Source organism: Oncorhynchus nerka, linkage group LG15 (genome assembly GCF_034236695.1).
Source record: "Oncorhynchus nerka isolate Pitt River linkage group LG15, Oner_Uvic_2.0, whole genome shotgun sequence".
NCBI classification, from domain to species: domain Eukaryota; kingdom Metazoa; phylum Chordata; class Actinopteri; order Salmoniformes; family Salmonidae; genus Oncorhynchus; species Oncorhynchus nerka.
This window is the reverse complement of record NC_088410.1, coordinates 105303720-105329963: the sequence shown is the minus strand read 5'-3', so window position 1 is coordinate 105329963 and position 26244 is coordinate 105303720.

Here is a 26244-nt window from a genome sequence, read left to right as displayed (position 1 = left end):
GACACTACACTAATCAAGTCGTTCCGTTGAGTGTAATAGTTTCTACTGTGCTGCTATTCGGGGCTAGCTGGCTAGCTAGCAGTGTTGATTACGTTACGTTGCGTTAAAAGAACGACAATAGCTGGCTAACTAACCTAGGAAATCGCTCTAGACTACACAATTATCTTTGATACAAAGACGGCTATGTAGCTAGCTATGTAGCTAGCTACGATCAAACAAATCAAGCCGTTGTACTGTAATGAAATGAAATGAAAAATGTGATACTACCTGTGGAGCGAAGCGAAATGCGACCGGATTGTTGAGTGCAGAAGTTCTGTTCGGTAGACGTTGGCTAGCTGTTGGCTAGCTAGCAGAGTCTCCTATGTTAAGGACGACATAAAACTACACACTCTAAACTACACAATTATCTTGGGTACGAAGACAGCAAAGACAACTATGTAGCTAGCTAACACTACACTAATCAAGTCGTTCAGTTGAGTGTAATAGTTGTGCTGCTAATCGGTAGACGGTGGACTAGCTAACGGTGGACGTTAGCTAGCTGGCTAGCTGCAGGGCAGTGTAGACTGCGTTAGGACGACGAAATACGATAATTACGCAATTATCTATGATACAAAGACGGCTGTGTAGCTAGCTAAGAAGAAATTGCTAAGATTAGACAAATCAAACCGTTGTACTATAATGAAATGTAATGAAATGTAATACTACCTGCGGACCGAGTGCAGATGCGACCGCTCGCTCCAACCCGGAAGTTGTCCGACGGAAGTTGTACTACAGAAACACTGCTAACCAAACAACAGTGCTAGGTGTCTGTACTACAGAAACACTGCTAAACTAACAACAGTGCTAGGTGGCTGTACTACAGAAACACTACTAAACTAACAACAGTGCTAGGTGTCTGTACTACAGAAACACTGCTAATCAAACAACAGTGTTCGGTGGCTGTACTACAGAAATACTGCTAACCAAACAACAGTGCTAGGTGGCTGTACTACAGAAACACTGCTAACCAAACAACAGTGCTAGGTGTCTGTACTACAGAAACACTGCTAAACTAACAACAGTGCTAGGTGTCTGTACTACAGAAACACTGCTAATCAAATAACAGTGCTAGGTGGCTGTACTACAGAAACACTGCTAACCAAACAACAGTGCTAGGTGTCTGTACTACAGAAACACTGCTAAACTGGTCGCATCCGCGCTTCGGTCTGCAGGTTGTATAACTTTTTCATTACATTTCATTACATTTCATTACATTTCATTATAGTACAACGGTCTGATTTGTCTAATCTTAGCAATTTCCTCTTAGCTAGCTACATAGTCGTCGTTGTATCAAAGATAATTGCGTAATTATCGTATTTCGTCGTCTCCTATCTGTCCAACACGTTCACCGTCTACCGTAGCACTGTAGTACTATCACACTCAACTGAACGTCTTGATTAGTGTAGTGTTAGCTAGCTACATAGCTAGCTACATAGTTGTCTTTGCTGTCTTCGTATCCAAGATAATTGTGTAGCTTAGAGTGTGGAGTCTTAGAGTGATAATTGCGTTATTATCGTATTTCGTCGCCCTCCTATCTGCCTAGCAGCTAGCATACGTTCACCGGCTACCGTAGCACTGTAGTAACTATCACACTCAACCGAACGACTTGATTAGTGTAGTATTAGATAGCTACATAGTTGTCTTTGCTGTCTTCGTATCCAAGATAATTATGTAGTTTAGAGTGTGTAGTCTTAGAGTGATTATCTTAATTCACCGAGGTTAGCTAGCCAGCTATTTTGTCGTCCTTAACGTAGGAGACACTCCTAGCTAGCCAATAGCCAGCCAACGTCTACTGAATAGAACTTTCGCATTCCGGTCGCATTCCGCGTCGCTCCACAGGTAGTATCACTTTTTCACTTCATTTCATTACAGTCCCAACGGTGTGATTTGTTTGATCGTAGCTAGCTACATAGCTAGCTACATAGCCGTCTTTGTTTCAAAGATAATTGTGTAGTCTAGAGCGATTTTCTAGGTTAGCTAGCCAGCTATTGTCGTTCTCCTACGCAACGTAACGTAACCAACACTGCTAGCTAGCCAGCTAGCTCCCGATAAGCAGCATTGTAGAAACTTCACACTCAACGGTACGACTTGATTAGGGTAGTGTCAACAACGCAGCTAGCCTACCCCAGCAGTACTCTATCATTTTAATCATTTTAGTCAATTAGATTCTTGCTACGTAAGCTTAACTTTCTGAACATTCGAGACGTGTAGTCCACTTGTCATTCCAATCTCCTCTGCATTAGCGTAGCCTCTTCTCTAGCCTGTCAACTATGTGTCTGTCTATCCCTGTTCTCTCCTCTCTGCACAGACCATACAAACGCTCCACACCGCATGGCCGCAGCCACCTAATCTGGTGGTCCCAGCGCGCACGACCCACGTGGAGTTCCAGGTCTCCGGTAGCCTCTGGAACTGCCGATCTGCGGCCAACAAGGCAGAGTTCATCTCAGCCTATGTCTCCCTCCAGTCCCTCGACTTCTTGGCTCTGACGGAAACATGGATCACCACAGACAACACCGCTACTCCTACTGCTCTCTCTTCGTCCGCCCACGTGCTCTCGCACACCCCGAGAGCTTCTGGTCAGCGGGGTGGTGGCACCGGGATCCTCATCTCTCCCAAGTGGTCATTCTCTCTTTCTCCCCTTACCCATCTGTCTATCGCCTCCTTTGAATTCCATGCTGTCACAGTTACCAGCCCTTTCAAGCTTAACATCCTTATCATTTATCGCCCTCCAGGTTCCTCGGAGAGTTCATCAATGAGCTTGATGCCTTGATAAGCTCCTTTCCTGAGGACGGCTCACCTCTCACAGTTCTGGGCGACTTTAACCTCCCCACGTCTACCTTTGACTCATTCCTCTCTGCCTCCTTCTTTCCACTCCTCTCCTCTTTTGACCTCACCCTCTCACCTTCCCCCTACTCACAAGGCAGGCAATACGCTCGACCTCATCTTTACTAGATGCTGTTCCTCCACTAACCTCATTGCAACTCCCCTCCAAGTCTCCGACCACTACCTTGTATCCTTTTCCCTCTCGCTCTCATCCAACACTTCCCACACTGCCCCTACTCGGATGGTATCGCGCCGTCCCAACCTTCGCTCTCTCTCCCCCGCTACTCTCTCCTCTTCCATCCTATCATCTCTTCCCTCTGCTCAAACCTTCTCCAACCTATCTCCTGATTCTGCCTCCTCAACCCTCCTCTCCTCCCTTTCTGCATCCTTTGACTCTCTATGTCCCCTATCCTCCAGGCCGGCTCGGTCCTCCTCCCGCTCCGTGGCTCGACGACTCATTGCGAGCTCACAGAACAGGGCTCCGGGCAGCCGAGCGGAAATGGAGGAAAACTCGCCTCCCTGCAGACCTGGCATCCTTTCACTCCCTCCTCTCTACATTTTCCTCCTCTGTCTCTGCTGCTAAAGCCACTTTCTACCACTCTAAATTCCAAGCATCTGCCTCTAACCCTAGGAAGCTCTTTGCCACCTTCTCCTCCCTCTTGAATCCTCCTCCCCCTCCCCCTCCTCCCTCTCTGCAGATGACTTCGTCAACCATTTTGAAAAGAAGGTCGACGACATCCGATCCTCGTTTGCTAAGTCAAACGACACCGCTGGTTCTGCTCACACTGCCCTACCCTGTGCTCTGACCTCTTTCTCCCTCTCTCTCCAGATGACATCTCGCGTCTTGTGACGGCCGGCCGCCCAACAACCTGCCCGCTTGACCCTATCCCCTCCTCTCTTCTCCAGACCATCTCCGGTGACCTTCTCCCTTACCTCACCTCGCTCATCAACTCATCCCTGACCGCTGGCTACGTCCCTCCCGTCTTCAAGAGAGCGAGAGTTGCACCCCTTCTGAAAAAACCTACACTCGATCCCTCCGATGTCAACAACTACAGACCAGTATCCCTTCTTTCTTTTCTCTCCAAAACTCTTGAACGTGCCGTCCTTGGCCAGCTCTCCCGCTATCTCTCTCAGAATGACCTTCTTGATCCAAATCAATCAGGTTTCAAGACTAGTCATTCAACTGAGACTGCTCTTCTCTGTATCACGGAGGCGCTCCGCACTGCTAAAGCTAACTCTCTCTCCTCTGCTCTCATCCTTCTAGACCTATCGGCTGCCTTCGATACTGTGAACCATCAGATCCTCCTCTCCACCCTCTCCGAGTTGGGCATCTCCGGCGCGGCCCACGCTTGGATTGCGTCCTACCTGACAGGTCGCTCCTACCAGGTGGCGTGGCGAGAATCCGTCTCCTCACCACGTGCTCTCACCACTGGTGTCCCCCAGGGCTCTGTTCTAGGCCCTCTCCTATTCTCGCTATACACCAAGTCACTTGGCTCTGTCATAACCTCACATGGTCTCTCCTATCATTGCTATGCAGACGACACACAATTAATCTTCTCCTTTCCCCCTTCTGACGACCAGGTGGCGAATCGCATCTCTGCATGTCTGGCAGACATATCAGTGTGGATGACGGATCATCACCTCAAGCTGAACCTCGGCAAGACGGAGCTGCTCTTCCTCCCGGGAAGGACTGCCCGTTCCATGATCTCGCCATCACGGTTGACAACTCCATTGTGTCCTCGTCCCAGAGCGCTAAGAACCTTGGCGTGATCCTGGACAACACCCTGTCGTTCTCAAATAACATCAAGGCGGTGGCCCGTTCCTGTAGGTTCATGCTCTACAACATCCGCAGAGTACGACCCTGCCTCACACAGGAAGCGGCGCAGGTCCTAATCCAGGCACTTGTCATCTCCCGTCTGGATTACTGCAACTCGCTGTTGGCTGGGCTCCCTGCCTGTGCCATTAAACCCCTACAACTCATCCAGAACGCCGCAGCCCGTCTGGTGTTCAACCTTCCCAAGTTCTCTCACGTCACCCCGCTCCTCCGCTCTCTCCACTGGCTTCCAGTTGAAGCTCGCATCCGCTACAAGACCATGGTGCTTGCCTACGGAGCTGTGAGGGGAACGGCACCTCACTACCTCCAGGCTCTGATCAGGCCCTACACCCAAACAAGGGCACTGCGTTCATCCACCTCTGGCCTGCTCGCCTCCCTACCACTGAGGAAGTACAGTTCCCGCTCAGCCCAGTCAAAACTGTTCGCTGCTCTGGCCCCCAATGGTGGAACAAACTCCCTCACGACGCCAGGACAGCGGAGTCAATCACCACCTTCCGGAGACACCTGAAACCCCACCTCTTTAAGGAATACCTAGGATAGGATAAAGTAATCCTTCTCCCCCCCCCCCTTAAAAGACCTAGATGCACTATTGTAAAGTGGCTGTTCCACTGGATGTCATAAGGTGAAAGCACCAATTTGTAAGTCGCTCTGGATAAGAGCGTCTGCTAAATGACTTAAATGTAAATGTAAATGTAAACTAACAACAGTGCTAGGTGGCTGTACTACAGAAACACTACTAAACTAACAACAGTGCTAGGTGTCTGTACTACAGAAACACTGCTAATCAAACAACAGTGTTCGGTGGCTGTACTACAGAAATACTGCTAACCAAACAACAGTGCTAGTTGGCTGTACTACAGAAACACTGCTAACCAAACAACAGTGCTGGGTGGCTGTACTACAGAAACACTGCTAAACTAACAACAGTGCTAGGTGGCTGTATTACAGAAACACTGCTAATCAAACAACAGTGCTAGGTGGCTGTACTACAGAAACACTGCTAACCAAACAACAGTGCTAGGTGGCTGTACTACAGAAACACTGCTAACCAAACAACAGTGCTAGGTGTCTGTACTACAGAAACACTGCTAAACCAACAACAGTGCTAGGTGGCTGTACTACAGAAACACTACTAAACTAACAACAGTGCTAGGTGTCTGTACTACAGAAACACTGCTAATCAGACAACAGTGCTAGGTGGCTGTACTACAGAAACACTGCTAACCAAACAACAGTGCTAGGTGTCTGTACTACAGAAACACTGCTAAACTAACAACAGTGCTAGGTGGCTGTACTACAGAAACACTACTAAACTAACAACAGTGCTAGGTGTCTGTACTACAGAAACACTGCTAATCAAACAACAGTGTTCGGTGGCTGTACTACAGAAATACTGCTAACCAAACAACAGTGCTAGTTGGCTGTACTACAGAAACACTGCTAACCAAACAACAGTGCTGGGTGGCTGTACTACAGAAATACTGCTAATTAAACAACAGTGCTAGGTGGCTGTATTACAGAAACACTGCTAACCAAACAACAGTGCTAGGTGGCTGTACTACAGAAACACTGCTAATCAAACAACAGTGCTAGGTGCCTGTACTACAGAAACACTGCTAACCAAACAACAGTGCCAGGTGCCTGCTCAAATCAAATCAAATTTATTTATATAGCCCTTCGTCCATCAGCTGATATCTCAAAGTGCTGTACAGAAACCCAGCCTAAAACCCCAAACAGCAAACAATGCAGGTGTAGAAGCACGGTGGCTAGGAAAAACTCCCTAGAAAGGCCAAAACCTAGGAAGAAACCTAGAGAGGAACCAGGCTATGTGGGGTGGCCAGTCCTCTTCTGGCTGTGCCGGGTGGAGATTATAACAGAACATGGCCAAGATGTTCAAATGTTCATAAATGACCAGCATGGTCCAATAATAATTAGGCAGAACAGTTGAAACTGGAGACGCAGCACGGCCAGGTGGACTGGGGACAGCAAGGAGTCATCATGTCAGGTAGTTCTGAGGCATGGTCCTAGGGCTCAGGTCCTCCGAGAGAGAAAGAAAGAGAGAAAGAGAGAATATGAGAGAGCACACTTAAATTCACACAGGACACCGAATAGGACAGGAGAAGTACTCCAGATATAACAAACTGACCCTAGCCCCCCGACACATAAACTACTGCAGCATAAATACTGGAGGCTGAGACAGGAGGGGTCAGGAGACACTGTGGCCCCATCCGAGGACACCCCCGGACAGGGCCAAACAGGAAGGATATAACCCCACCCACTTTGCCAAAGCACAGCCCCTACACCACTAGAGGGTTATCTTCAACCACCAACTTACCATCCTGAGACAAGGCCGAGTATAGCCCACAAAGATCTCCGCCACGGCACAACCCAAGTGGGGGGGCGCCAACCCAGACAGGAAGATCACATCAGTGACTCAACCCACTCAGGTGACGCACCCCTCCCAGGGATGGTACGAAAGAGCCCCAGTAAGCCAGTGACTTAGCCCCTGTAATAGGGTTGGAGGCAGAGAATCCCAGTGGAAAGAGGGGAACCGGCCAGGCAGAGACAGCAAGGGCGGTTTGTTGCTCCAGAGCCTTTCCGTTCACCTTCCCACTCCTGGGCCAGACTACACTCAATCATATGACCCACTGAAGAGATGAGTCTTCAGTAAAGACTTAAAGGTTGAGACCGAGTTTGCGTCTCTGACATGGGTAGGCAGACTGTTCCATAAAAATGGAGCTCTATAGGAGAAAGCCCTACCTCCAGCTGTTTGCTTAGAAATTCTAGGGACAATTAGGAGGCCTGCGTCTTGTGACCGTAGCGTACGTGTAGGTATGTACGGCAGGACCAAATCAGAGAGATAGGTAGGAGCAAGCCCATGTAATGCTTTGTAGGTTAGCAGTAAAACCTTGAAATCAGACCTTACTTTGACAGGAAGCCAGTGTAGGGAGGCTAGCACTGGAGTAATAGGATCACATTTTTTGGTTCTAGTCAGGATTCTAGAAGCCGTATTTAGCACTAACTGAAGTTTATTTAGTGCTTTATCCGGGTAGCCGGAAAGTAGAGCATTGCAGCAGTCTAACCTAGAAGTGACAAAAGCATGGATTAATTTTTCTGCATAATTTTTGGACAGAAAGTTTCTGATTTTTGCAATGTTATGTAGATGGAAAAAAGCTGTCCTTGAAATGGTCTTGATATGTTCTTCAAAAGAGAGATCAGGGTCCAGAGTAACACAGAGGTCCTTCACAGTTTTATTTGAGATGACTGTACAACCATTAAGATTAATTGTTAGATTCAACAGAAGATCTCTTTGTTTCTTGGGACCTAGAACAAGCATATCTGTTTTGTCCGAGTTTAAAAGTAGAAAGTTTGCAGCCATCCACTTCCTTATGTCTGAAACACATGCTTCTAGCGAGGGCAATTTTGGGGCTTCACCATGTTTAATTGAAATGTACAGCTGTGTCATCCGCATAGCAGTGAAAGTAAACATTATGTTTTCGAATGACATCCCCAAGAGGTAAAATATATAGTGAAAACAATAATTGTCCTAAAACGGAACCTTGAGGAACAGTTGATTTGTCAGAGGACAAATCATTCACAGAGACAAACTGATATCTTTCCGACAGATAAGATCTAAACCAGGCCAGAACTTGTCCGTGTAGACCAATTTGGGTTTCCAATCTCTCCAAAAGAATGTGGTGATTGATGGTATCAAAAGCAGCACTAAGGTCTAGGAGCACGAGGACAGATGCAGAGCCTCGGTCTGATGCCATTAAAATGTCATTTACCACCTTCACAAGTGCCGTCTCAGTGATATGATGGGGTCTAAAACCAGACTGAAGCATTTCGTATACATTGTTTGTCTTCAGGAAGGCAGTGAGTTGCTGCGCAACAGCCTTCTCTAAATGTTTCGAGAGGAATGGAAGATTCGATATAGGCCGATAGTTTTTTATATTTTCTGGGTCAAGGTTTGGCTTTTTCAAGAGAGGCTTTATTACTGCCACTTTTAGTGAGTTTGGTACACATCCGGTGGATAGAGAGCCGTTTATTATGTTCAACAAAGGAGGGCCAAGCACAGGAAGCAGCTCTTTCAGTAGTTTAGTTGGAATAGGGTCCAGTATGCAGCTTGAAGGTTTAGAGGCCATGATTATTTTCATCATTGTGTCAAGAGATATAGTACTAAAACACTTGCTCACTTGAATTAAAGGGTAACTACGCTCAAATCAACTTTTTGTAGATTTTTCACAGACCTCAATAGTGGTCTCCTGATGTGGTTTAAGCATTGTTATGGACTTCGAACATTTTGTTGTTTTTCCTATTAAAAAAGTGTGACTTTGAGAGGGAAAACCTGAAGAATTTTGGAGTGGAACTTCTGACTGAGTTTCTATTTCAATAGTAGACCTACTATTAGCCTACTTCACAGTACAGCCAGGGTTGGCCTGACTGTGAAAGACCAATATGAGATTTCTCATTTTAGGTCCTTCAAGGTGTATGTCACTGTTCCTCATAGAATTCACACATAGTACCATTCCTTTTCTGGGCACCAAGAGAAGCATTAGGTTCTTGGTCAGATATGAGCTGTTGAACACCTGAGTCAGCTCCACTCATTTCACTGGCGCCGTCATAGCCTTGATCACAACGTTTGTTCACTCATATTACCCTTATACTTTCACTCAGTTTTACAGGCCTGAGGCGATTTTTGCAGTCACATTCCTGAAGCCCAAGAAACACTTAGCTTCCTAGTACATATGGAAATTAAAAAGGTTTAATAATTAATTTTTGAAGGGTTACTGTCAATGATTTATCACATAAAATATATACATTGATGACAGGCCCAGAGCTCATGGGCCCGCCTGCCTTGCAACCTATTCTGGCGGATGAGTTGTAGTGTTGTGGACGCCGCCCATCGAAATGAATGGACTTCCGCTGGAATGCACACAGTTTGACGCAACCGGTGTGCACGAGGCTTAAGGCCTCATTACCACAAAGTACATGTTAGTAAAATAAACGATAAACTGTTGTCAAAGCACAGCTACAGTAACCTCTTCAGTAACAGTTTTATCAGTCCTCTAGAAACCACGGGATGGCCCTCTCAGCTCAAGGGTTTGTCCTTCAGGCCACTTAACAGTTTGAGGGTACATCAACAACTAAGCTTTTCCTGAAGCAATGCTGCATTGTAGCTGAATGTCATTTCAGTTCAACAACCACTTGAACAACCTCTTGTGGGATATAACTTTTAAATACTCCTGCTGTTAAAAGCATCATTATCTTGGATACTCCTGGTGTTAAAAGCATCATTATCTTGGATACTCCTGGTGTTAAAAGCATCATTATCTTGGATACTCCTGGTGTTAAAAGCATCATTATCTTGGATACTCCTGGTGTTAAAAGCATCATTATCTTGGATACTCCTGGTGTTAAAAGCATCATTATCTTGGATACTCCTGGTGTTAAAAGCATCATTATCTTGGATACTCCTGGTGTTAAAAGCATCATTATCTTGGATACTCCTGCTGTTAAAAGCATCATTATCTTGGATACTCCTGGTGTTAAAAGCATCATTATCTTGGATACTCCTGGTGTTAAAAGCATCATTATCTTGGATACTCCTGCTGTTAAAAGCATCATTATCTTGGATACTCCTGCTGTTAAAAGCATCATTATCTTGGATACTCCTGCTGTTAAAAGCATCATTATCTTGGATACTCCTGGTGTTAAAAGCATCATTATCTTGGATACTCCTGGTGTTAAAAGCATCATTATCTTGGATACTCCTGGTGTTAAAAGCATCATTATCTTGGATACTCCTGCTGTTAAAAGCATCATTATCTTGGATACTCCTGGTGTTAAAAGCATCATTATCTTGAATACTCCTGGTGTTAAAAGCATCATTATCTTGGATACTCCTGGTGTTAAAAGCATCATTATCTTGGATACTCCTGGTGTTAAAAGCATCATTATCTTGGATACTCCTGGTGTTAAAAGCATCATTATCTTGGCCAGTATGAGGACAGAACTGAGATGATAGTAAAGAAACTCCAGTTTTACACGTTTCCAAAAGCTTTATCTTGACCACAATACAGTAGAAAAAGTCATATAACACATTTGTTCTGTGTATTTTATGCGGGCTACTACCAAGTGTGATTTAATAGCCAAGCCAATCATACGCAGACCACTCATTTTTATAGCTTTTAGATTCAACTGGCTTAAACACACATTTACTATAGCTATGCAGGAATGGAAGCTTAGGAATGGAATCCCTTATTTGAACCGTTTCCAGTTCTGTTGGAGTGTTAAACACAGAGAGACTGTTCTAGAATCCTCTCAATTATCTGGGATTGGAATCATTGGATGCTTGGAATTCCTCCTAATCATCCAGAAAGGTTCCTTTTAGAACCTTTCCTATGCCTGGTGTTGGGTCCGAGAGAGGAGAGTAGGAGGGGAGAGGAAGGGAGGGGAGAGTAGGAGGGGAGAAGAAGGGAGGGGAGAAGAAGGGAGGTGAGAGGAAGGGAGGGGAGAAGGGAGAGGAGAGTAGGAGAGGAGGAGAGGAAGGGAGGTGAGAGGAAGGGAGGTGAGAGTAGGAGAGGAGAGGAGGAGGGGAGAGGAGAGGAAGGGAGGTGAGAGTAGGAGAGGAGGACCTGAGCCCTAGGACTATCTGGCCTGATGACTCCTTGCTGTCCCCAGTCCACCTGGCCTTGCTGCTGCTTCTCCAGTTTCAACTGTTCTGCCTGCGGCTATGGAATCCTGACCTGTTCACCGGATGTGCTACCTGCCCCAGACCTGCTGTAGAATGACAGGCCATCTTGGGGTCAACAAGACGTATGGTCGTATCTTGTGTAACTTCTTCTGGCCTGAAACAGGATGTTGTGGCTTACTGTACATTCTGTCACATTTGCCAGAGGACATTGCAGTCAATTCCTGGTTTTGATGAACCTTTCAGCAGGGTTCTGGTGGACTGTTGGTTCTTTGCCCAAAGCAAAAAGTGTGGGAACCAATTTTTCCTAACCATCATGTGTGCTGCCACTAGCTTCCCTGAGGCCATTCTCCTGAGGGAAATCACAGCTCCCAATACTGTTTAGGGTGAAAATGTTTTTCAGCGTTTGGACTTCCACAGGCGATCAGTTTCAAATGTCATGTTAAAGTTCTTCCTGTTACAGCAGGTGGGTGATGCCCTTCTAGTGCCTACCACCCAGAGTCTCAAGGTGCTCTGGAGAGATTTCATCAGACTTTGACATCTTTGTTGAGAGCTTACTGCTTTGAGTTTGAGAAAGACTGGGATAAGGGGTCTTGTGCTGTTTGCCACGCTGGAGGTTGTTCAGGAATCTCTCGGTTTTAGTCCGAATGAGCTCGTGTTTGGACATCATGTCAGAGGTCCTTTGAGCTTGCTGAGAGAGAGGTTGTTGCAGGGAAACACATTAAAACACGAAAACCAATCTGAGGAAAGTCTGAATGCGTCAATTCTTGTTTTTATAAGAAACATCAATGTGTTGGAAATTCCAAATTGTTTACATAGTCAACTTACACACAGCACTGACACACACACTTACACCACCAGACATGCCACCAATCAAATTTACATAAGTATTCAGACACTTTACTCAGTACTTTGTTGAAGCACTTTTGGCAGTGATTAGTCTAGTCTTCTTTTATTTGGGGAGTTTCTCCCATTTGTTCCTCTCAAGCTCTGTCAGGTTGGATGGGGAGCGTTGCTGCACTGCTATTTTCTGGTCTCTCCAGAGATGTCCGATCGGGTTCAAATCTGGGCTCTGGCTGCGCCACTCAAGGACATTCAGAAACTATTCCAGAAGCCACTCCTGCATTGTCTTGGCTGTGTGCTTAGGGTTGTTGTCCTGTTGGAAGGGGAACATTTGCCTCAGTCTGAGGTCCTGCTCCCTCTGGAGCAGATTTTCATTAAGGATCTCTGTACTTTTCTCTGTTCTTCTTTCCATTGATCTTGATTAGTCACCTAGTTCCTCCCGCTGAAAAACATCCCCACAGCATGATGCTGCCACCACCATGCTTCACTGTAGGTTCCAGGTTTCCTCCAGACGGGACACTTGGCATTCAGGCCAAAGAGTTCAATCTTGGTTTCATCAGATCAGAGAATCTTGTTCCTCATTGTCTGAGAGTCTTTAGGTGCCTTTTGGCAAACTTCAAGCTGGCTGTCATGTGCCTTTTACTGAGGAGTGGCTTCCTAGTCTTGGTCAGTATCCGTGCTCAAATTAAATCTAATTTTATTTGTCACATACATATGCTCTCGATTGTGCATCTGTAAAAGTTTGAGAGTTTTAGGTGACAAGCCATATTTCTTCAGCCGACTGAGGGTGAAGAGGCACTGTTGCACTGTCTGAGAGGACCATTTCAGTTTGTCATTGATGTGTACGCCGAGGAACTTGAAGCTTTCCACCTTCTCCACTGCAGTCCCGACAATGTGGATAGTGTGGTGCTCCCTCTGCTGTTTCCTGAAGTCCACAATCATCTCCTTTGTTTTGTTGATGTTGAGTGAGAGGTTATTTACCTGGCACCACACTCCCAAAGCTCTCACCTACTCCCTGTAGTCTGTCTCGTCATTGTTGGTAATCAAGCCTTCTACTGTTGTGTCATCTGCAAACTTGATGATTGAGTTGGAGGCGTGCTTGGCCATGCAGTTATGGGTGAACAGGGAGTACAGGAGGGGGCTGAGCACGCACCCTTGTGGGGCCCCTGGTTTCAGCAAAATGGGGGCGTCGGTAAGGAAGTCTAGGATCCAGTTGCACAGGGTGGTGTCCCAGAGCCTCGTGCTTAATGATAAGCTAGTAGGGTACTATGGTGATGAATGCTGAGCTATATTCAATGTACAGCATTCTTACATATGTATTCCTCTTGTCTAGAAGGGATAGGGCAGTGTGATGGCGATTGCATTGTCTGTGAATCTATTGGGGCGGTATGCAAGTGAGTCTAGGATGACAGCTAAGGTAGAGGTGATATGATCCTTGACTAGTCTCTCTAAGCACTTCATGATGACATAAGTGAGTGCTATGGGGCAACAGTCATTAAGTTCAGTTACCTTTGCTTTCTTGGGTACAGTATTAATGGTTGACATCTTGAAGCATGTGGGGACAGCAGACTGGGATAGGGAGAGATTGAATATGTAAGTTTAAGCGAAAATTGCGCGAACGGAGAGGGCTGCCGCACTTCTTGCTCTTAGGAAACTTTGCCGTTTTTGTTTTTTATGTAGTATTTCTTATATTGTTAGCCCAGAAATGGTTTTATTACATACAGCCGGCAGGAACTATTGGATATCAGAGTGGCGTGAAAGAAATAAAAGCTGAAATAAATCATTCTCTCTATGACATTTCACATTCTTAAAATAAAGTGGTTATCCTAGCTGACCTAAGACAGGGAATTTTTACTAGGATTAAATGTCAGGAATTGTGAAAAACTGAATTTAAATATATTTGGCTAAGGTGTATGTAAACCTCCGACTTCAACTGTATATACTGTATTCTATTCTACTGTATTTTAGACAATGCGACTCTGACATTCTCGTCCTAATACTTATATATCTTAATTCCATTATTTTACTTTTAGATGTGTGTTTTGTTGTGAATTGTTAGACACTACTGCACTGTTGGAGCTAGGAACACAATAATTTAGTTAGATATTACTGCACTGTTGGAGCTAGGAACACAATAATTTAGTTAGATATTACTGCACTGTTGGAGCTAGGAACACAATAATTTAATTAGATATTACTACACTGTTGGAGCTAGGAACACAAGCATTTAGTTAGATACTACTACACTGTTGGAGCTAGGAACACAAGCATTTAGTTAGATACTACTACACTGTTGGAGCTAGGAACACAATAATTTAATTAGATATTACTACACTGTTGGAGCTAGGAACACAAGCATTTAGTTAGATACTACTACACTGTTGGAGCTAGGAACACAAGCATTTAGTTAGATACTACTGCACTGTTGGAGCAAGGAACACAAGCATTTAGTTAGATACTACTGCACTGTTGGAGCTAGGAACACAAGCATTTAGTTAGATACTACTACACTGTTGGAGCTAGGAACACAAGCATTTAGTTAGATATTACTGTTGGAGCTAGGAACACAAGCATTTAGTTAGATACTACTACACTGTTGGAGCTAGGAACACAAACATTTAGTTAGATACTACTACACTGTTGGAGCTAGGAACAGAAGCATTTAGTTAGATACTACTACACTGTTGGAGCTAGGAACACAAATCAAATCAAATGTATTTATATAGCTCTTCGTACATCAGCTGATATCTCAAAGTGCTGTACAGAAACCCAGCCTAAAACCCCAAACAGCAAGCAATGCAGGTGTAGAAGCACAGTGGCTAGGAAAAACTCCCTAGAAAGGCCAAAACCTAGGAAGAAACCTAGAGAGGAACCAGGCTATGTGGGATGGCCAGTCCTCTTCTGACTGTGCCAGGTGGAGATTATAACATGGCCAAGATGTTCAAATGTTCATAAATGACCAGCATGGTCCAATAATAATAAGGCAGAACAGTTGAAACTGGAGCAGCAGCACGGCCAGGTGGACTGGGGACAGCAAGGAGTCATCATGTCAGGTAGTCCTGAGGCATGGTCCTAGGGCTCAGGTCCTCCGAGAGAGAAAGAAAGAGAGAAAGAGAGAATTAGAGAGAGCACACTTCAATTCACACAGGACACCGAATAGGACAGGAGAAGTACTCCAGATATAACAAACTGACCCTAGCCCCCCGACACATAAACTGCTGCAGCATAAATACTGGAGGCTGAGACAGGAGGGGTCAGGAGACTGTGGCCCCATCCGAGGACACCCCCGGACAGGGCCAAACAGGAAGGATATAACCCCACCCACTTTGCCAAAGCACAGCCCCTACACCACTAGAGGGTTATCTTCAACCACTAACTTACCATCCTGAGACAAGGCCGATTATAGCCCACAAAGATCTCCGCCGCGGCACAATCCAAGGGGGGCGCCAACCTAGACAGGAAGATCACATCAGTGACTCAACCCACTCAGGTGACACACCCCTCCCAGGGACGGTATGAAAGAGCCCCAGTAAGCCAGTGACTTAGGCCTTGTAATAGGGTTAGAGGCAGAGAATTCCAGTGGAAAGAGGGGAACCGGCCAGGCAGAGACAGCAAGGGCGGTTTGTTGCTCCAGAGCCTTTCCGTTCACCTTCCCACTCCTGGGCCAGACTACACTCAATCATATGACCCAAGCCCTGCGTCAAGCAGTTTGCTTTGAAATTCTAGGGACAATTAGGAGGCCTGCGTCTTGTGACCGTAGCGTACGTGTAGGTATGTACGGCAGGACCAAATCAGAGAGATAGGTAGGAGCAAGCCCATGTAATGCTTTGTAGGTTAGCAGTAAAACCTTGAAATCAGCCCTTGCCTTGACAGGAAGCCAGTGTAGGGAGGCTAGCACTGGAGTAATATGATAATTTTTTTTGGTTCTAGTCAGGATTCTAGCAGCCGTATTTAGCACTAACTGAAGTTTATTTAGTGCTTTATCCGGGTAGCCAGAAAGTAGAGCATTGCAGCAGTCTAACCTAGAAATGACAAAAGCATGGATTAATTTTTCTGCATCATTTTTGGACAGAAAGTTTCTGATTTTTGCAATGTTACGTAGATGGGAAAAAAGCTGTCCTTGAAATGGTCTTGATATGTTCACCAATAGAGAGATCAGGGTCCAGAGTAACGCCGAGGTCCTTCACAGTTTTATTTGAGACGACTGTACAACCATTAAGATTAATTGTCAGATTCAACAGAAGATCTCTTTGTTTCTTGGGACCTAGAACAAGCATATCTGTTTTGTCCGAGTTTAAAAGTAGAAAGTTTGCAGCCATCCACTTCCTAATGTCTGAAACACATGCTTCTAGCGAGGGCAATTTTGGCGCTTCACCATGTTTCATTGAAATGTACAGCTGTGAGTCATCCGCATAGCAGTGAAAGTTAACATTATGTTTTCGAATGACATCCCCAAGAGGTAAAATAATATAGTGAAATGTTTTTAGTTTTTAGGGGTGCAACTGCATCTAGGGTATTGCGCAAGGTTAAATTGAGTTCCTCAGTTAGGTGGTTAACTGATATTTGTCCTCTGGCGTCCTTGGGTAGACAGAGGGAATCTGGAAGGTCATCAAGGAATCTTTGTGTTGTCTGTGAATTTATAGCACGACTTTTGATGTTCCTTGGTTGGGGTCTGAGCAGATTATTTGTTGCAATTGCAAATGTAATAAAATGGGGGTTTGATAGTCCAGGATTATGAGGAAAAACATTAAGATCCACAACATTTATTCCATGGGACAAAACTAGGTCCAGAGTATGACTGTGACAGTGAGTGGGTCCAGAGACATGTTGGACAAAACCCACTGAGTCGATGATGGCTCCGAAAGCCTTTTGGAGTGGGTCTGTGGACTTTTCCATGTGAATATTAAAGTCACCAAAGATTAGAATATTATCTGCTATGACTACAAGGTCCGATAGGAATTCAGGGAACTCGATGAGGAACGCTGTATATGGCCCAGGAGGCCTGTAAACAGTAGCTATAAAAAGTGATTGAGTAGGCTGCATAGATTTCATGACTAGAAGCTCAAAAGACGAAAACGTCATTTTTTTTTTGTAAATTGAAATTTGCTATTGTAAATGTTAGCAACACCTCCGCCTTTGCGGGATGCACGGGGGATATGGTCACTAGTGTAGCCAGGAGGTGAGGCCTCATTTAACACAGTAAATTCATCAGGCTTAAGCCATGTTTCAGTCAGGCCAATCACATCAAGATTATGATCAGTGATTAGTTAATTGACTATAATTGCCTTTGAAGTGAGGGATCTAACATTAAGTAGCCCTATTTTGAGATGTGAGGTATCATGATCTCTTTCAATAATGACAGGAATGGAGGTGGTCTTTATCCTAGTGAGATTGCTAAGGCGAACACCGCCATGTTTAGTTTTGCCCAACCTAGGTCGAGGCACAGACAAGGTCTCAATGGTGATAGCTGAGCTGACTACACTGACTGTGCTAATGGCAGACTCCACTATGCTGGCAGGCTGGCTAACAGCCTGCTGCCTGGCCTGCACCCTATTTCATTGTGGAGCTAGAGAAGTTAGAGCCCTGTCTATGTTGGTAGATAAGATGAGAGCACCCCTCCAGCTAGGATGGAGTCCGTCACTCCTCAGCAGGTCAGGCTTGGTCCTGTTTGTGGGTGAGTCCCAGAAAGAGGGCCAATTATCTTTTGGGAGGGGCAGAAAACAGTTTTCAACCAGCGATTGAGTTGTGAGACTCTGCTGTAGAGCTCATCACTCCCCCTAACTGGGAGGGGGCCAGAGACAATTACTCGATGCCGACACATCTTTCTAGCTGATTTACACGCAGAAGCTATGTTGCGCCTGATCTCTGACTGTTTCATCCTAACATCGTTGGTGCCGACGTGGATAACAATATCTCTATACTCTCTACACTCGCCAGTTTTAGCTTTAGCCAGCACCATCTTCAGATTAGCCTTAACGTCGGTAGCCCTGCCCCCGGGTAAACAGATTAGCCTTAACGTCGGTAGCCCTGCCCCCTGGTAAACAGATTAGCCTTAACGTCGGTAGCCCTGCCCCCTGGTAAACAGATTAGCCTTAACGTCGGTAGCCCTGCCCCCTGGTAAACAGATTAGCCTTAACGTCGGTAGCCCTGCCCCCTGGTAAACAGATTAGCCTTAACGTCGGTAGCCCTGCCCCCTGGTAAACAGTGTATGATCGCTGGATGATTCGTTTTAAGTCTAATACTGCGGGTAATGGAGTCGCCAATGACTAAAGTTTTCAATTTGTCAGAGCTAATGGTGGGAAGCTTCGGCGTCTCAGACCCCGTAACGGGAGGAGTAGAGACAAGAGAGAGAGACGGGAGGAGTAGAGACAAGAGAAGGCTCGGCCTCTGACTCCGACTCGACTCGCTGCTTAATGGGGAAAACCGGTTGAAAGTTTCTGTCTGCTGAATGGGTTGAGCATTCCTACAGCATTTCCTTCCAGAAACCGCAAGAAATTTGTCCGGCTTACTATCTGTACTTACTGGTGGCACAGACGCGGTTTCATCCTTTCCTACACTGAAATTACCCTTGCCTAAAAATTGCGTCTGAAGCTGGGCTTGTAGCACAGCTATCCTCGCCGTAAGGCGATCGTTCTCCTGTATATTATGAGAACAGCGACTGCAATTAGAAGGCATCATGTTAGTGTTACTACTTAGCTTCGGCTGTTGGAGGTCCTGATGAACCATGTCCAGATAAAGCGTCCGGAGTGAAAAAGTTGAGGGAAAAAACAAAAAATATAAACGGTAATTAAAAAGTAAAAACGTCAGGTAGCAAAATAGGTTGGCAACAAAACGCACAGCAACACGTAAACAAGTCTGCAACACAAGCATTTAGTTAGATGTTACTGCACTGTTGGAGCTAGGAACACAAGCATTTAGTTAGATACTACTGCACTGTTGGAGCAGGGAACACAAGCATTTAGTTAGATATTACTGTTGGAGCTAGGAACACAAGCATTTAGTTGGCTATTACTGCACTGTTGGAGCTAGGAACACAAGCATTTAGTTAGATACTACTGCACTATTGGAGCTAGGAACACAAGCATTTAGTTAGATACTACTGCACTGTTGGAGCTAGGAACACAAGCATTTAGTTAGATACTACTGCACTGTTGGAGCTAGGAACACAAGCATTTCGCTACACCAGCAATATGTTCTGCTAAACGTGTATGTGACCAATAAAATTTGATTTTATGTATTCACTCAGAGTTCACATGTTTATACCGCCTTCTCACATGTGAGAAGAAAAACATGTTTCACCTCACATTGCAGATGATTTGCAGTTTCACATGTGGAAATCTTTCTTGTAGAAATCTTATAATCACATGTGGAATTGCAAGTTTTCATGTGAAAATCAAATGTGCAGTTTTACATGTAAGAAAACTCTATGTGGATCTCATCAAATCAAATGTATTAGTCACACCCACGTGTTTAGCAGATATTATTGCGGGTGAGTCACACCCACGTGTTTAGCAGATATTATTGCGGGTGTAGCGAAATGCTTGTGCTTCTAGCGACAGTGCAGTAAAATCTGACAAGTTATATCTAAAAGTTTTACAACATATACCCAAAAAACAAGTAAATCAAAGTAAGGATTAAACATTGAATACACGTCCTGGTAATCTGTCAAGTCAAACTTTATTTGTCACATGCGCCGAATACAACAAGTGTAGACCTTACCATGACATTTTCACTTACAAGCCCTTACCCAACAGTGCAGTTCCAGAATAGTTAAGGAAATACTTACTAAATAAACTAAAGTAAAAAACAAAAAATAACAAATAAATCAAATGTAACAATAAAATAACAATAATGAGGCTAAATACAGGGGGTACCGGTACAGAGTCAATGTGGAGGCTATATACAGGGTATTACGGTACAGAGTCAATGTGGAGGCTATATACAGGGGGTACCGGTACAGAGTCAATGTGGAGGCTATATACAGGGTATTACGGTACAGAGTCAATGTGGAGGCTATATACAGGGTGTTACGGTACAGAGTCAATGTGGAGGCTATATACAGGGTATTACGGTACAGAGTCAATGTGGAGGCTATATACAGGGGGTACCGGTACAGAGTCAATGTGGAGGCTATATACAGGGTATTACGGTACAGAGTCAATGTGGAGGCTATATACAGGGTATTACGGTACAGAGTCAATGTGGAGGCTATATACAGGGTATTACGGTACAGAGTCAATGTGGAGGCTATATACAGGGTATTACGGTACAGAGTCAATGTGGAGGCTATATACAGGGTATTACGGTACAGAGTCAATGTGGAGGCTATATACAGGGGGTACCGGTACAGAGTCAATGTGGAGGCTATATACAGGGGGTACTGGTACAGAGTCAATGTGGAGGCTATATACAGGGTATTACGGTACAGAGTCAATGTGGAGGCTATATACAGGGTATTACGGTACAGAGTCCATGTGGAGGCTATATACAGGGTATTACGGTACAGAGTCAATGTGGAGGCTATATACAGGGGTACCAGGGGTACAGAGTCAATGTGGAGGCTATATACAGGGGGTACCAGTACAGAGTCAATGTGGAGGCTATATACAAGGGGTACCAGTACAGATTCAGTGTGCGGGGGTGCAGGTTAGTTGAGGTAATTTGTAAATGTAGGTAGGGGTGAAGTGACTATGCATAGCTAATAAACAGCAAGTAGCAGCAGTGTACAAAACAAATGGAGGGGGGTGTCAATGTACGTAAATAGTCTGGTGGCCATATTATTAATTGTCCAGCAGTCTTATGGCTTTGGGGTTAGAAGCTGCCAAGGAGCCCTTCGGTCCCAGACTTGGTGCTCCGGCACCACCCGCCATGCGGTAGCTTTGTGAATGTTGTCTGTAATCGTTTTCAAGCCCTGCCTCATCCGACGAGCGTCAGAGCCGGTGTTGTAGGATTCAATCTTAGTCCTGTATTGATGCTTTGCCTGTTTGATGGTTCGTCTGAGGGCATAGCGGGATTTCTTATCATTCGTCATCTATAAGTCTTTCCTAGGTAAAGCCTCGCCTTATCTCAGCTCACTGGTCACCAAAGCAACACCCACCTGTAGCACATTCTCCAGCAGGTATAATTCACTGGTCATCCCTAAAGCCAACACCTCATCTGGCCGCCTTTCCTTCCAGTTCTCTGCTGTCAATGACTGGAAAGAATTGCAAAAATCACTGAAGCTGGAGACTCATATCTCCCTCACTAACTTTAAGCATCAGCTGTTAGAGCAGCTCACAGATCACTGCACCTGTACATCGCCCATCTGTAAATAACCTATCCAACTACCTCATCCCCAAATTGTTCTTTTTTTAAAAATTTTTTGCTCCTTTGCACCCCAGTATCTCTACTTGCACACTTATCTTCTGCACATCTATCACTCCAGTGTTTAATTGCTTTATTGTAATTATTTCGCCACCATGGCCTATTTATTGTCTTACCTAACTCATTTGCACACACTGTATATATACTTTTTCTATTGTGTTATTGACTGTATGCTTGTTTATTCCATGTGTAACTCTGTGTTGTTGTTTGTGTTGCTCTGCTTTGCTTTATCTTGGCCAGGTCGCAGTTGTAAATGAGAACTTGTTCTAAACTTGCCTACCTGGTTAAATAAAGGTAAAATATATATATTTTTTTAAACAAAGGGAAGCACAACTGCGAGCTGCCCAGTGAAACGAGCCAACCAGACGAGCTAAATGACTTCTTTGCTCGCATCGAGGTAAGTAACACTAAAACATGCATGAAAGCATCAGCTGTTTTGTGATCACGCTCTCTGTAGCCAATGTGAGTAAGACCTTTACACAGGTCAACATTCACAACTCCGCAGGGCCAAATAGATTACCAGGACATGTACTCCGAGCATACGCTGACCAACTGGCAAGTGTCTTCACTGACAATTTCAACCTTTCCCTGTCTGAGTCTGTAACACCAACATGTTTCAAGCAGACCACCATAGTCCCGGAACACTAAGGTAACCTGCCTAAATGACTACAGACCCGTAGCACTCACGTCTGTTGCCGCGAAGTGCTTTGAAAGGCTAGTCATGGCTCACATCAACACCATTATCCCAGATATCCTAGACCCACCCCAATTTGCATACCGCCCCAACAAATCCACAGATGAGTCAATCTCTATTGCACTCCACACTGCCCTTTCCCACCTGGACAAAAGGAACATTATGTGAGAATGCGATTCATTGACTACAGCTCAGCATTCAACACCATAGTACCCTCAAAGCTCATCACTAAGCTAAGGACCCTGGGACTAAACACCTCCCTCTGCAACTGGATCCTGGACTTCCTGACGGGCCGCCCCCCAGGTGGCAAGGGTAGGTAACAACACAACCGCCACGCTGATCCTCAACACAGGGGCCTCTCAGGGGTGCCTGCTCAGTCCCCTCCTGTACTCCCTGTTCACTCATGACTGCATGGCCAGGCACGACTCCAACGCCATCATTAAGTTTGCTGATGACACAACAGTGGTAGGTCTATCACTTACAATGATGAGACAGCCTACAGGGAGGAGGTAAGATACCTGGCTGTGTGGTGCCAGGACAACAACCTCTCCCTCAACGTGATCAAGACAAAGGAGATGATTGTAGACTACAGGAAAAAGAGGACCGAGCACGCCCCCATTGTCATCGATAGGGCTGTAGTGGAGCAGGTTGAGAGATTCAAGTTTCTTGGTGTCCACATTGCCAACAAACTATCAAGGTAAAAACACACCAAGACAGTCATGAAGAGGGCACGACAAAACCTATTCCCCCTCAGGAGACTGAAAAGATTTGGCATGGGTCCCCAGATCCTCAAAAGGTTTTACAGCTGCACCATTGAGAGCATCCTGACAGGCTGCATCACTGCCTGGTATGGCAACTGCTCGACCTCCGAACGCAAGGCACTACAGAGGGTAGTGCGTACGGCCCAGTACATCATTGGGGCCAAGCTTCCTGCCATCCAGGACCTCTATACCAGGTGGTGTCAGAGGAAGGTCCTAAAAATTGTCAAAGACTCCAGCCACCCTAGTCATAGACTGTTTTGTCTGCTACCGCACGGTAAGCGGTACCGGCCCATTAAGTCTAGGACCAAAAGACCTCTCAATCACATCTACCCCAAGGCATAATACTCCTGAACAGTTAATTAAATGGCTACCTAGACATTTTGCTTTGCCCCCCCTCCTTTACACTGCTGCTACTCTGTTTATTATCTATGCATAGTCACTTTAACTCTACCTAAATGTACATATCACCTCAATTACCTCGACTAACCAGTGCCCCCGCATATTGAGTCTGCACTGTATATAGCCTAGCTATTGTTATTTTACTGCAGCTCTTTAATTTTATGTTATTTTTATTTCTGATTTTTTAAGTAACACATATTTTTCTTAAAACTGCATTGTTGGTTAATGAAGTGGTGATTAAAGAGCTCAGCCATGTGCTTCTTGTCAGTAACAACCACATCATCAACATTAAGGGACAGCTGTGAGGAGGAGTGTTTATTCCGCAGGTCGAACTGTTTTCCAGAACTTCTTGGGGTTCGACCCACAGAGAGGGAACTGCCCCTAAAAGTAACTGACTTTGGCCTTCCGGATAGCCTGAGTGACTTATTTCTCATTTCCCTGAACGAGAGCCTGTCAGCCTTTCTCCAAATGCAATTCTTAAGGTGGAGTAAAGCTGATTCTATTCCAATTTACAGAGGCCAGTTCATGAAGGAAGGCTTGCTCATTCAAGTTTTTTAGCAAGTGTCTATGACAAATCAGGACAGGTAGTTTCTCTGAGCAGCCATTGCGACCACAGGCTGTTAAACAGTGATCATTAAGGTCATTACAGAAAACACCAGACTGATACCTATCAGGATTATTTGTGACGTTAACTGAGGAGAGCAGCCTCTTCTGGGTGTTTGGAGTCATACCTTGTGGGATTGGTAATAATCTGATAAAGATTTAGGGAGTCCCATTGCTTTCGGACTTGGTCAGGTAGTTTAAACATGTCCCCATTTAGGTCACCTAGCAGGACAAATTCAGACTTAGTGTACGGGGCCAGGAGAGAGCTTAGGGCAGGTAGGGTACAGGCTGGTGATGATGGAGGATGATAAGGCCCAGCAACAGTCAATAAAGAGCAATTTGAAAGTTTAATGCTTAAAACCAGCTAATCAAATTGTTTGAGGACAGACTTGGTGGAGACAACCGAGCACTGAAGGTGATCCTTGGTAAAGATTGCCACTCCCTCACCTTTGGAAGATCTGTCTTGCCAAAAAAGGTTATAACCAGAAAGGTCAACATCAGTATTCAAAACACTCTTCCTTAACCACGTCTCAGTAATGACCAACACATCTGGATTGGAGCTGTGAATCCACACTTTCAATTATCCATTTTAGGTAATAGTGTTAACGTGCAGAAAACCCAGGCGTTTTTACGAGAGCAGAAATCAGTGAAACAGATATCAGAGCACAAGTCAGAATTGGGGCTAGCAACAGTAGATGGGCCAGGCTGTACATGCACATTTCCAGATATCATCAACAGTAGATAGGCCAGGATGTACATGCACATTTCCAGATTTCATCAACAGCAATACAATCAGGGAACGGCAGAAGACAGGGAGAGGTCTGCAGTGCTGATTTATGACATCTGAATGTGCATTAGAGAGCAACAAGATCATATTGTACAGCAATTTCATCAGGTAACATGAATACAAAGCCGGCAAGAGGTGGTTAGAATAGGATGGGAGGCCAAGAGTCTGTGTAACCAATAGCGAGTCAGAGTCCCGAGTGTGGTAACAAACAGTCTGTTCAACGTTTGGGTAAAGAAGGTTTCTAGTCAACAAGGCACGCAGGAGTCATTTGGCAAATAGCAAAATGCACAATATAAAAATATATATAATGACATGGGGCTAGCCATTATAAGTTCAGAGTCACTCGCCCTAACAGTGTGTGTGTGCTGGAGGTGTGCGGAAGCTTGGGAGAGAGGGGGGAGTGTGGTTGGGGTATCAGTACCAGACAGGGGGAGACAAGCCAGGGCAGACAATGAACAGATTGCCAGGTAGGAGCAGGCAACGGGAGTAAGTGTCACACCCACTTGGGAGAAGCTTTTTTTCTGGAGGCAGATTTCTTGTAGAAAATGCCAGTGAATGTTCTTTCAACAGCAGGAGGGGCCTTCAAAGACTCCTGCCAATTGTTGGGCCCAAAGGCCTCGACAGCTTTTACTTCACACCTCAGTGCTAATGGAAGTTGTATCTGGTCTGTCCTTTCAAGCCTGGCAGCTCAGTTCCAGGTTGGATGGTGTCCTCAGGTCTCTCCTATTTGATTGCTAGCACACCCTCCATTTGGATTGGAAAAAGGAAACCTTGGTAGCAGTAATCTCTCCGTTTAATTTTGGTTAAAATTGTGTTGAAGGTTTGGAGTTTTGATCTGGAGCGAAGGCCATGCTGTGGAGGGTAGCATCCTGCATATGTCCCTGCCGAAAAATCCAAATGTATCTAACTCCAAATGTATTCTTTTGTAAAAAAACATGTTGGAAAATGTGAGAGCTCACATGCAGCTGTGTCTCTCTCTCCAAGGGTGGTGGGACCTTCATCAGCTTCCTCTACTTTTGGTTACTTAGAAAATGACAGGATTTGGCACAACTTTCCTCCAGCCAAATTGTTACCCAAAATAAAAGAGACCCCCTTCAGTGATAGGCTAGGCCTCACCCCAACGACAACGGAATCAAAAACAAGATCAGACTCGAGTTCTACACTATACAAAGAAACTTCCATGCAACCCATCTCCACACTTTGTACTAACACACTGTAAAAAATGAAGGATTGGACTGCCCCAGTGTCTTGCAGTATCTTCACCAGCTGCTTAACAGCATCGCCACTCTGCAGAGACACGAACCCTGAAACAAAGGGTTCAGACACCTGATCCAAAATTTTGTTTAGGAGAGTTCCAACCAGAGACTTAATGAGCTGGAGACCACATGAATAAACAATGTTTAC